Source organism: Pseudorasbora parva, chromosome 1 (genome assembly GCF_024679245.1).
Source record: "Pseudorasbora parva isolate DD20220531a chromosome 1, ASM2467924v1, whole genome shotgun sequence".
In the NCBI taxonomy this organism is placed as follows: Eukaryota; Metazoa; Chordata; class Actinopteri; order Cypriniformes; family Gobionidae; genus Pseudorasbora; species Pseudorasbora parva.
The window spans coordinates 13,627,322-13,640,708 of record NC_090172.1 but is presented as its reverse complement, the minus strand read 5'-3'; the positions used below and the strand labels follow the sequence as shown (position 1 = coordinate 13,640,708).

The window sequence follows — 13,387 nt, the reverse complement described above, 5'->3', positions numbered from 1 at the left end:
AGCTTGTTCAAAAATGTACTTAATTATGTAAAATGTATACTCTAAACTTTTATTTCAACAATTTTTACAAATGCAGTTAGCAAATAGTGTGTTAAGAACAGTCATGAAAGTGTACTTTCTTTAAGTGCACTTAAGTGGCCTTTTATGTAATTATATATATATATATATATATATATATATATATATATATATATATATATATATATATATATATATATATATATATATATATATACTTTTAAATATCTGATGTGCACTATACAGTGTACATTCAGTACAATTAAGTGCACTTCTTTTTCATCAAAACAGACCAACTTAGTGGCAAGTCAAGACCAGCAAACCACCATAGGCTAGTTTAAGCTCTTCTTCTTTAGCAGGGGAGTCTCTTAAGCCGTTCTGCTCCACTGCTTTCAGACTGAACTGGAAAAAGTGCCAATCTGTCAGGCAGAGCTTGCTAAACGCAAATGACAGAACGCTGGTCTGCTGGTCCTCAGAGTGTGAGTTGTACACACACACCAAAGCAAACAAAACAAAACCAGGTGGGTCTACCTGGATATGAGTATGTGTTGAATGTGGCAGCTGGGGATGATTTGTATTCTATGTAAATATCACAGGTTGTGTCCTATTAGCATGAAAAGAGCAGGCGTGCAGAAATGGAAGTAATCCTTATGATTATGAAAAGCTTATGGTTGCAGTGTGTATTTGTGTGTAGTGTAGACCACAGCCCCATTCAATTACGATGCTTTTATATGCTCCAGAAGAATGGCCTTAAGACAATGAGAGTGCCACAAGCAAACAGCTTAGCATCTATTGCACTGGATCCATGAATGTATATGACAAGAGCTTTACATGGCTGCACATCCTGTCACATGTGTTTATATGCACATGTCTGTGTTGCGGAATTTAACGAGTGCGTGTCATCCGATAAGCGGTTGAATTGGGTCAGACTCTTAAACACAAAACCTGCAGTTGTCTACCAGAATTTCCATATGTACACAATAAAGATTTTATCATCTTTCATTACTAAACTTTCCATCTTTTTTTTATTTTATTTTTTTAATCTATCTTCTGTGCTGAAAACTACATCTAAGGTAAGTAGACCACCAATTTGCTGTTCAAGCTATAGTTCTTGCTGGACTTAAATCTCCAAAATAGATTTTGGTTTTCACAGGCTTTTTCTGCAGGGCATCAGCAAAACTGTGATTAGATATTGAGCCGCTGTCTTTATTGTCATGATAGTATGTATTAGGCATGGCAGAATATTAAAATATTGAGTTCATGGACGGCTGTAAATATTATAGCATCATTATAACATCATATGTCTCACCTATAAGCATCATTTCACCACAAATCCTCTAGTTCGACAGATGTCTGTTTAATTGTGTGACCTCATGAAATTGCTTGAGTGCAGTTTTCAGTCCAGTGTTCCCTTGTGAAAAGAAGAAGTATGCTTTATTATAGTGATTGTGCACTTTGTAGGAACTGTACTTACAGATAATATATAAAATAAAAGTCCATCTTTGTGAGTACAGTCTATAGAAAAAAAACGAACCGGATTGGTGCTTGCAACACAGAGTTATTACAGTTAATAACCAGAGCCCCCCCTCAGCTAAAACGGCAGCTATGGGGGCATAAACGTAAAGAGTGTCTTTGTGCCTCTTAACAGACACAAAATGCAATTAAAATGTCTGTCCAACATGAGCAGGGCCTTACATGACAACGAGATGCATTTAGCCACTTAGCCATTGTTTAAATTAATCTAAACAGTGTGTTAGACAGCCAGCTTGTATTTCGCGCTGAGGTCCCGTGGGAACTCAGCGGTAGCCAGAAAAAAGGCAGTCCAGTGGGGAAGAACGTTGTGTGTGTAAAGCACAATTATTTTATTAGGCTCATGCACATCTTTCCTCAAGCAGTGTGTGCCCAAATGGAAGGATAAATAAATTTTACATTACCTCCACAGTGGTTTACCCGTCTTCGACCACAGAATGGCATTTTTCTTCGACCGGCCTGGCTGTGTTGTGTCTGTGTAAGTTAGTCAAGTGTTCGCTGCAAATTTCACAATTCGGAAAGGCATAAATGCAAACCATTTCTTCTTCACTTGTGAGTCCGATCGGATCATCACTCTGGTGATGTCTGGTTCACGAACGAATCGTTCTTTTTAACCGGTTCTTTTTAGTGACCCGGGCGAACTAGTTCACCAAATCGGACTGAATCGTTCTAAACGGTTCGGGTCTCAAATCAGCGCTAATCATGCAATTACTTTAGTTACTCACTTTCTGACATGAGTGACAGTCCCTCCAAATAGAAATCATGTTTTTGATGAGGAAACTGATGAACTCACAAGAAGCTGATACTGAGCGTGCGCCTGTAACTGAACGTGCAGCGGTCCTCGGCTCAGCAGGACAGAATCAAAAACCGTTTCTCTGAGAACCGTCGAGCCAATGAGCAGAGCCTCTTCATACACACAACACTCTTCTCCACTGGACTATTTTTCCAACTACAACAGAGTTTCCAAGGGACTTCAGCGTGAGACACAGCTAGCCGGCTAAAACAGGTGAATTTAAACAATGGCTAAGTGGCTAAACGCATCTCATTGTCATGGAGGGGCCCTGTTCATGTTGGACAGACATTTTAATTGCATTTTGTGTCTGTTAAGAGGCACAAAGACACCCTTTACGTTTATGCCCCCAAAGCTGCCGTTTTAGCTGAGGGGGGGGCTCTGGGCATTAACTGTAATAACTCCGCGTTGCAAGCACCAATCAGGTTTGTTTATATATATATATATATATATATATATATATATATATATATATATATATATATATATATATATATATATATAAAAAAAATATAAAAAAGCTACATTTTGAACAAAAATCTAAGAAATCCTGTTTTTGTCAAAGACTAAATCCAAATCAGAATCAGAATGATGATTAAAACAGAGGGAGTAGATCGAGATCATAAACAAACCCTAAGATTGCACAGTCCTTTACATCTCATCATGGGCCAATTCAGTAACATTCTGCAGTTTTGTTTTATATGGTATTTGATGTTGATGATCGCATTATTTTACATTTGCACCTGCTTACATAAGTTATTGCTTGTTTCTGCTTCTTTTTCCCCAGTTTTTTTTTTATCAGGGGAATCAGTACTCTTTCAGAAGATGTATCACAGCGCCCCCAACCATAAAACAGTGAAAGCTCAGAAAGCCAGAAATGTCCGTCAATGGCAGGGAAAGAGTGAAGTGGCTTAAAAAAAAACACTCTAAATTTTACATGATACAAAAAAAAGTATTTGAAAATTATACAAAATTACTTTTTATGTCTTTTTTATGAGGGAATTAACTACATTTCACTCTTTGAAAAGGTGTTTACAGTACATGTTTAAATCTAACTAGGGATGCTTTGAACTGAGAACTCCTGATAAAACCTGACATCTGTATCAACTGTGAAAGTCCTCATCACAGATTTAATAAAGACAGGGCTTTGATTAAGCTAGTATTTGGCCTTAGTTCAATTTGGATATTAAAGTAAATTTATAAATGTGACAAAACATTACTGGTGTGCATCTTGAGAAAACTCAAAGCCACTGACATATTTTAAGATACATCACTGCAAGTTGCTTTCAGTTATATCAGCTGGGACTAGCTTAAAGGTGCACTATGCAACTTTCCATCCACTGGATGACGCCTATTCTAAACAAAGGCGTAGTTTGATGACACCAAGTGTGAGAGCAGTATCTAGGGACATGTGGTCTTCACCTCACAGCCGGTGGAAAATAGGACTCGTGCAGAAATCATGTTCATGGATGCGGTTATTAACTTTACTGTAGTAGAGTGAAGCAGAGCAGGACCGAGTGTTGTGGAGCTGAGCACGGCCGCTGGAGCGATTGTTACACAAACACACGGGTTGCGAGTACCGGGACTTTTATTATGACGGGACGGGACACAGTCGCCGGGCACGCGCACGCCTTTTCCAGTCATGATTATAAAGTAAAGCAGCTCTGTTCATCATATTAGATACATTTAAGTGTGTTTAAAATGATGTTATGAAGTTACTCTGTGCGTTCGCTCGGCGCTGCTGTGACATGCTTACACTGCTAAGAGAAAAGCGCTTCTGTAGAATAAAACTGAGGGTAACGCAGATATGATACGCGATTGACAGGCGACTCCCTCAAACGCTATGCTGAGACGTCCCGGGTCCTTGGTTAAAATAGCAATTTTCTCACAATTTACAAATAGTTGGAAACATTTGGGATATTGTAAGTACTCACCTGAACAAAATATATAACACTGCCCTAGTGGTTTTTGGATATCTTACTGGAAAAATACTACATAGTGCACCTTTAAGCCTTGTCTGTGAAACAGGCAGTAATATGTCTATTTAGCTTTTAGTGTCATTTGTTAATATTGGTTTTGACTCACAGAAGCTTTAATCACAAAATAAGACATGGGCTTAGTGTTTCTCATGGTTTAATAATGCATGCAAGAGATATGCATAAGTAAAAGCACAGCCCTTTTGATTAAATACAGAGACGTGTGCGTGTGTGTTTGAGCACATGAAGATAAAAGAGCAGGACAAACTCAGTGTGTGTGACAGGGTTAAACCGACAGTTGTGTTCAAGCGCCTGAGGCATTACTGAAGAAGACTCTGAGGAAATATATATTATATGCACATACACGTATTACCCACATAAAACCAACAAAAAACCGCAAGTGCACATATTTACTGAGACTGGATGATAAAGAAAAAATAATATATAGATACACATTGGAAAACTTCTATGCAAACAATTAGACGCATTAAAACACAACACACACATGCAAACAAATATTATCTATTCTGTACAGGTACATGTACATACATGCACACCCAAGACTGTACACACTATGTCTGTTTCACATATTTTTGTGTTTTTCAGAGGAAAAAATATAGATTTAATTATAAACCATATTAGCTTTTCTTGCATATATGAGTTAAAATCTGATAAAGGGAAATTAAAAGTAAATCATGTACAAAACTTTTATTGGAAAATTATACATTTTATCAAACTTCAATAGTTAAGCCTTAATGTTTAAACAGAGAGAAGATAGTGATCAAACTAGATTTTATTAAAATCACCTGTCAAGTTCAAATTGGATGACCACAGGGTCTCGTCTCAAGATCATTCATTTAATATAATTTATTGCCAAAATTATGAAAAGAAAGACCAGTCAAGAATAGAAAATTATTAAAAATATTCAAATCACGAATGTCAGAATCAGAATGCATTGGTCATGCACAAACTCTTTACAACTGTTGTTTTCTATTTTAATATACTTTCAAATATAATTTATTTCTGTGATGGAAAGCTGAATTTTTCAGAATAATTACTTCACATGATCCTTCAAAAATCACTTAACTATTTAGTCATTGGTAGAAGCGTAGACTGTTAAAAAAAACTATTATTCAACTAATCGCAATACAATCAATACTACTTTTAGCTTTTAACAGAAAAATCATCCACTTTTTCTCATGGCACATTTTGATCTATTACACTCAAATGGCTGTTTCTATTCTGAACACTTCAATGTAAAAAAAAAAGCACAATGCACAGTGGACATAATTCACTGGAAAACTCAAAACGCATCCCTCCAGAGACACTGACATCCGGATATATGGTGAATATTGATTAGCTCAATGATATAATCAAACATGACAGCAAGTTTGTAACCCATCCAGCATCTCCGAGACTAATAAAGTTGTCTAAAACACAAGCAGCCGTTGGCCTGCTAACACAATCACAGCTTCATTTAGCCACTGCAACTGAAAGAGATTTCCAGGGAAAACGACACCCAGATGCGTGCCAGTAAATGAAAGACAGATAGGCAGAAGTACACGGAAAAACAAGGAAATTGTGTGTGTGAATGTGTGACAGCTGTCGTTTTTCTTTGCATAAAGAAAAAATGTTCCTGCAATCACTTGACAACCCTAAGTGTGTGTGTCCACAAGAGAGATGTGGTAGAGATGTCACAAAAACAAGCTGCTATTTCCCACTTCCGAAGTAGATTTAAAGTGCTAAAAAAAAGTTTTGAAATGCAAATAAAGGTACAAGTGTAATTTAATCGCACACACTTCTCTACACAAAACGCGTCTGTTCGCATATTCACGCAGGAAGCTGAAGAAACGTCCTGCTTTCACAGTTTGTTCAGGTGCATTGTAACTAGAGTTACTTAAAATTCAAAGATCCAAGTAGTTGCAGAGTAGGATGCACAAAACAAACAAAACACTCACATTCAAATGCATGAAAATATGTTACACGAGCAGACAACTAACATGAGCTAGTTTCCTTCTTTGTACTAACTCTAAAAAACGTATAGTGGTAGCTCTTTTAAATGGGTAGCTTGATTGCATTTTAACAACTTTAAATGACAAGCTTCCTCAACCCAGGAAAAAGATCCATTTCAGCACATATTGTTCACATGTGCACAAGCAAAACAAAATCTACTTTAGAAACAATTTTCACAAGCAACACAATGAATTAAATTTACAACTTTGAAGAAGAAAGACTGAAAACGTTCTTCAGTATCCCTATTCTTTGATTTATATACTAATTTGAATACTGTATCAGATTGCTCAGGAAATGATGCTGGTTCTGATAGAAAGGTGTAAGAATACACAGTTTGTTGCATATGGGGCTGCATAGCCGCAGACCAGTCCGAGTGCCCATGCGGACCCCTGTCCACTGGTGACAGCGCCAACAGTGGGCACATGCACATGAGAACTGGACCACGGAGCAATGGAAGAAGGTGGCCTGGTCTGATGAATCACATTTCTACACGTGGATTGCTTACCTGGAGAACATCTGGCACCAGGATGAACTATGGGGAGGAGGTAGTGCTTTGGGCAATGCCATCCATGTGGATGTTACTTTGACACGTACCACATACCTAAGTATTTTTGCAGACCATGTACACCCTTTCCTGCAAACGGTATTCCCTAGTGTCTGTGGCCTCTTTCAGCAGGAAAATGCGCCCTGCCACAAAGCAAAAATGCTTCAGGAATGTTTGAGGAGCACAACAACAAGTTTTAGGTGTTCTCCTGGCCTTCAAATCCCCCAGATCTCAATCCAATCGAGTATCTGTGCTGAACAAACAAGTCCAGTCTAACAAGGATCTGCTGCAAACATCTTGGTGCCAGATACCACAGCACACCTTCAGGGGTCTAGTGGAGTCCAAGCCTCAACAGCTTAGGGCAGCAAATGTTATGCCTGTTCAGTGTATGTATGTATGTATCTATGTATGTATGTATGTTTGTATGTACAGTCGTGGTCAAAATTGTTGGTACCCCTGGTAAATATGATCAAATATGGCTGTAAAACAATTAATCTGCATTGTTTATCCTTTTGATCTTTTATTACAAAATTCACAAAAATATAACCTTTCATTAAAGTAAAATAATTGAAATGGGGGGTAAATCACATTATGAAATAAATGCTTTTCTCCAAAACACGTTGGCCATAATTGTTGGCACCCCTTTATTAAATACTTTTTGCAACTTCCTTTTCCCAAGATAACAGATCTGATTCTTCTTCTATAATGCCTGAAGAGTTTGGAGAACACCTGAATAGAGAGACCATTCCTCCATACAGAATCTCTCCAGATCCTTCAGATTCCCAGATCCATGTTGGTGCTTCTTCTCTCCAGTTCACACCACTGTTTCTCTATAGGGTTCATGTCAGGGAACTGGGATGGTCATGGCAGAAGCTTCATTTTGTGTTCAGTGACACATGTGTGTGTTGATTTTGATGTTTGTTTTGGATTGTTGTGATGGAAGAGCCAACCATAGCCCATTATAAGATTTCTAGAACAATCCATCAGGTTTTGAATTTGTATCTTTTGGTATTTGCTAGAATCCATGATACCATGTACCTGAACAAGTTGTCCAGGACCTCCAACAAAAAAATAGGCCCACAACATTAAAGATCCAGTTGTATTTTGAGGGCATCCAGTGGGCATGGGGTACTTTTTATCTCTGTTTTCATCAAATCTATCTGGTAGATTTGCTGCCAAAAAACTCATTTTATAGTTTCATCTGACCACAGAACACTTTTGAATGTCCAGTTGTGTCTGACAACTGAATATGCTGGAGTTTGTTTCTAGATGGGCGAGGGGGATTTTTCTTGAATCCCTCCCAAACAACATGTGGTGATGTAGGGGTGATTTGATATTTTTTTATAGGCTTTCTAACCCCAAGACTTAACTTATCTCTGCGATTCTCCATCTGTGATCCTTGGAGAGTCTTTGTGCACTCAAACGTTCCTCCTCGCCGTGCATTAGGTCAATATACACACGTCCTCTTCCAGGCAGATTTGTTACATCTTTAGTTGATTGGAGCTTCTTAATTATTGCCCTGATGGTGGAAATGGGGATTTTTCCTACAGCCACTTTCTATTTTGTGAAGCTCAACAATCTTTTTGCTGCACATTTGATCTATATTCTGTTGTTTTACTCATTGTGATGAATGATGAAGGGAATTTGGCCTTTGTGTTTCCTCATATTTATACTGCTGTGAAACAAGACATCATAGCTGGACAATTTCATGTTCCTTGTCACCCTGTTGTGCTAAAAAATGTAAATATTATTGTTAATATACTTCAGATATATTTTACTCATAAAAATTCTAGGGCTACCAACAATTGTGGCCAACATATTTTGGAGCATTTATTTCATAATGTGATTTACCTCCCATTTTTAATTATTTTACTTAAATAAAAGGTAGGATTTTGGTGATGTTTTTTTTTTCAGATCAAAAAGATAAACAACGCAGATAATTTTTTTTGGAGCCATATTTGGTCATATTTACCAGGGGTACCAACAATTTTGATCACAACTGTATGTATGTGTGTATGAATGTGTGTATGTATGTATGTATGTATGTATGTATTAATAATAATTTAATAATCTCCCTCTGTGTGTGTGTGTTATATATATATATATATATATATATATATATATATATATATATATATATATATATATATATATATATATATATATATATATATATATATACAAAACACACACAGCTTAAAATAATTCTGTTGTTTTTTTAATAGCATTTTATGAATTAAACAAACATAATTTATCCGAAAAAAATGAAATGTGTTAAACATAAAAGTATTATGCAATCATTTAAGAAATGCCTATATATTTTAAGAAAGTCCTTATATATTTATTTGGCATAAAGGGTTCTTTAAATTTGAATCAGGAACCCTACAGTCCTATATAGAATCCACTTTGAAACTAAGAGTGTAAAAGGTTTTGGACCCCATTAACTTTTATTATATGAAAACATTCACCCTCATATGTAGCGCAATGGTTTACTGCATGCACATTAGCGGCGGTCTCCTGACTAAAGATCCATCTCGCACGAATATACCAAGAGAAATGATCAAGAATAGTATTGTGTCAGTCAGGATATTTTTGACATTCTTAATTTCTTTGTTCGGGGACAGTTGCTAATAGCGTTCGGGCATGAGCTCGCTAAAAGTGTCTAATTAATTTCACTGAAGCTTTCTCCCACATCTTCTGTTAATTAGTGCATTTTAAAGTTATTTTGACTGCTGGGATTTGTGGCTATAATAGCATTCTCTTAACAAGATTAACTGTTAAAAAACAGAGTCTAACTGGCTGGGTACTTAAACCGAGAACATTCTGTCCATCTATAGCTCGCAGGAGACTCGTTCGGTGTGTAACCTGGAGACGCACTCGCCAGCTTGCATACACATGTGGGGAATATCGAGGATGTCGAGAGCTTATTTAGACACATTTTCTTGTAATCTGCACGAGCAGCAGTTTCGGCCTTAGAAAAGCCTCAGGAAACTTCTTGCTTTTGATCAGTTTGTTTGCTTTGATCGCTGGTGTTTAGATTTGACCCAGCCGTGTAATTGGAATAAAGGTTTCCTAGCGAGCATCATAAGAGGCTTTCAAGGAGCCAGACAGAGCATATATTTTGTCTTGTCGTGACTATTGATTAATCGTCTGATCGTGGTTATTCAACCTAATAGCATTTATTTGAGATAACCGCAATAACTGTGCGGTTTGAATTTCAATCACATTTTGCCATCCAAAACTTAAGTGCTTAAGAAATGCCATCAAATGCACAATATGTGGTATTCTTTTCTGGTAGAAGCAGGGAAGTCACAACCTGGCAGGGAATAAAGGATAAAAAATATATAAAACAGTAAAGTACACAAAGATAGTCAAGGGTCTTTTTCAAATAAAGGTTTGTGGATTTATTCTGATTATATTATATTATATTATATTATATTATATTATATTATATTATATTATATTATATTATATTATATTATATTATATTATATATTATTATATTATATTATATTATATTATATATTATATTATATTATATTATATTATAAATATTGTTATGATGTCATTGTATTGTCACTTATCCATTTTGTCATTGTTATAATTGTCAACCATTAAAAGACTAATAACCAATCATAGCATAATCATCATTAATAATACGCTTTTATCAGCAACATTATCCACAACAGCGCAGAGGACATAATTCACTGGAAAACTTAAAACGCATCACATCGGGATATATGGTGAATAATATTGATACACAATGGAAGGTTTGTAAATTTAATCAGATTATATTATATTATATTCACAGCATAAAGTTCATTATATGGGCCTATTTTATTATTTATTTGTTATTATATTGTATACGATTTCAAGTTAAACAAAATAGGCTTACACTCTAAACGACATCAAAAAAACTAAAATGTAATCTTTAATCCGCAATTATATATATGGCAATTGATCATCATCATATATACTAATTGTGACATGAATAACTAAACTTCATAATTCCATTGGATCTTCAAAAACCTCATAACTTCACCTGCCTCATAGATCTTCAGAAATCATTTTAATAAGTTGCTCAAAAGACATTTCTTATTATCAATGTTTAAAACAGTTACTGCTTCCCTTTTTGTGGAAACCTTGATTGTTCAGGATTGTTTGAAGAACAAAAAGTTTAAAAGAACTGCAAAAAAAACTATATCTTGTTTTTATCTTTTAATCTTTAGATCAATTTAATACATGCCCCCGATCTTATGAACCGTAGCGCATAACATTCTTTGAGACACGACATAATGCAATAAGGAAAGGATTATTTTGTTGATTGTACATTAACGCGCTTAGGCCTACTGAAAAATCAGTCAAGTATTCATGAGAATTGTGCAATAAAATAAAATATGGTAAAATAAAACTATTATAAAGTCGCAGCAGTGGAGGTTTTTCTGCTATGGAGGAACATCAGAATGCAACTGGAGCGAAGACGCAGAAACCGTAGACACACAAACACACACTGCTTCAGACGGCGCAGTTTCCTAAGGGTTGCATCATGGCGTAGATGAAGAAGCTCAGGTTATTTATTCAATGTGCGTGTGAGAGGGAGTGTAGGTATGTCAGACATACAGATACATACAGACATAATAAGGAAGGGCATTTTGATCCTTTTGCCTGCTTGAGTCCTTGACAGTAAAGCCCTATACTGTTTAATTATCGGTCTGCGTCAGATGGATGTTTTTGCCTGTTAAACAAGTCATCCTGTCCTGTGTTCGCACCACTTTAAAAAGGTTGAATGCTGCTGTTGCAGTGAAAGTTTGCGTGTTTAGTGCTGACACTGATCTACTGTGAAAATGTCATAAACACAACACTAAAAAAAGTACCATTTGGTCTCTTGATTTAGATTTTGGGAAATGTTTGGGAAAAACTCCATATTACATCTTCCATCCGGATGTAATAAACTCTAAGTGTGTGTCTGGCCCAGTGATTCAATTTTCTATTTTCTATTTTCAATTTTACTTGAGTAGAGGCACAAACATACTTTCTGTTTAAAAGTAAAAAGTACTGATAAAATAAAATAAAAGTTATATTATTACCAAAACTTGTCACACTCTATCAAAACATTAAACTTATTTAAAAGGATTTTTAAAAGATGCTCACCAAGGTTGCATTTATTTGATAAAAATACAGCAGAAAGTGTTAGACAGTAATATTGTAAAATATCATTGTAATTTAAAATAATTAATATATTTTAAAATGAATTTCTGCATCATTACTCCAGTCCTCTGTGTCACATGATCCTTCAGATATTATTCTAATAGGATGATTTGGAGCATGAGACTTCTTTCAAAAATATAAAATAAATAAATGTATTATTCCAAATTTCTGACCAGCAGTTTACTAAAATATCAATAATTATAAATGAAAAAAAAAAAAAAAAAAAACTAAATGTGTGGTGACAAATAGTCTAAATATACAACATTAAAAAAAAAAGTGTGGGAAAATATGTTTTAGCATTTTGAGAAGAATTCTTTGTGAAGTTTCTTTGCTGTTCTTCACTTTGGTTATTTATAGATCGGACATAAAGTAGCCTAGCTTATACAGACGTGTTTAAAGCAAAAATTCACTTAATTCTGAGGAAGAAAACTTTAGAACATATGGCATTGTATGTCTCATAATATGAACATTGCTCTGCATGAACTGTCCATAAACTCTTGTGTATATTGTTGCTGCATTGGATGTCTTGCTTTCATTTCAATGCAACTATTTATGTTCAAATTCCACATGAAAATGTACATTATAATCAATGCAGTGCAGTAAGTCAATAAAATATTGTGTTGTGAATTATTCTTTCCTCTATGAAATACAAAAACAGTCCTTCAGGTAATTTAATTCCAGCAGAAAGATGCAGTATCTTCCGAAGAATGGCAGCCTTTAAAAAAATGAGTGTGGTTTCCTTTTTTCAGTGTAAATGTGTGTGCTTTTAAAATCTCAGAGGATTTAGGCCTGTGCAAGTCTATTTGTCAAAGCATATTGGGGAATTTGTGCACTTTTCTGTTTCGTGTGCACTTAGACTGCACTTATTAAGTGGAAAACAGAGCCATGCAGAACATTAGCTTTTCTAATTAGATGAGCAGGAATACACGGATACCTACAAACAAATGGTAAATAAATAATTACTGAGCTTATGCTATTAGGCATCTTTATGTCTAATTTTCTCTCTAAATCCCACTGCCTGATTCATACCTCAACTGTTCTCCTTTATTTTCCCGTTATTCTCTGTACAATATCCATGGCCAAATATCCTTTAAAAGGATGGCAGCACCTAATCGCCCATTACAGTCATTTTCAGTTCAAGGAAGAGGTATACTGGTTTGGCTGAATCTAATTTTTCTTCATTCCAAAAACCTAGTGAACTCCCTATGTAGGCCACATTCCAAGGTATATATATATATATATATATATATATATATATATATACACACACACATAAAAGTAACGGCCATGTGATATCCAGAGGCCTAC

At 35.5% G+C, this 13,387-nt stretch overlaps 1 protein-coding gene across 32 annotated transcripts in view; it reads right to left on the bottom strand.

Annotated features, from left to right (window-relative positions):
- LOC137049274 (adhesion G protein-coupled receptor L3-like) overlaps nt 1–13,387 on the bottom strand; it is a 425,717-nt gene that overhangs the window by 292,607 nt on the left and 119,723 nt on the right. The window lies entirely within an intron of this gene.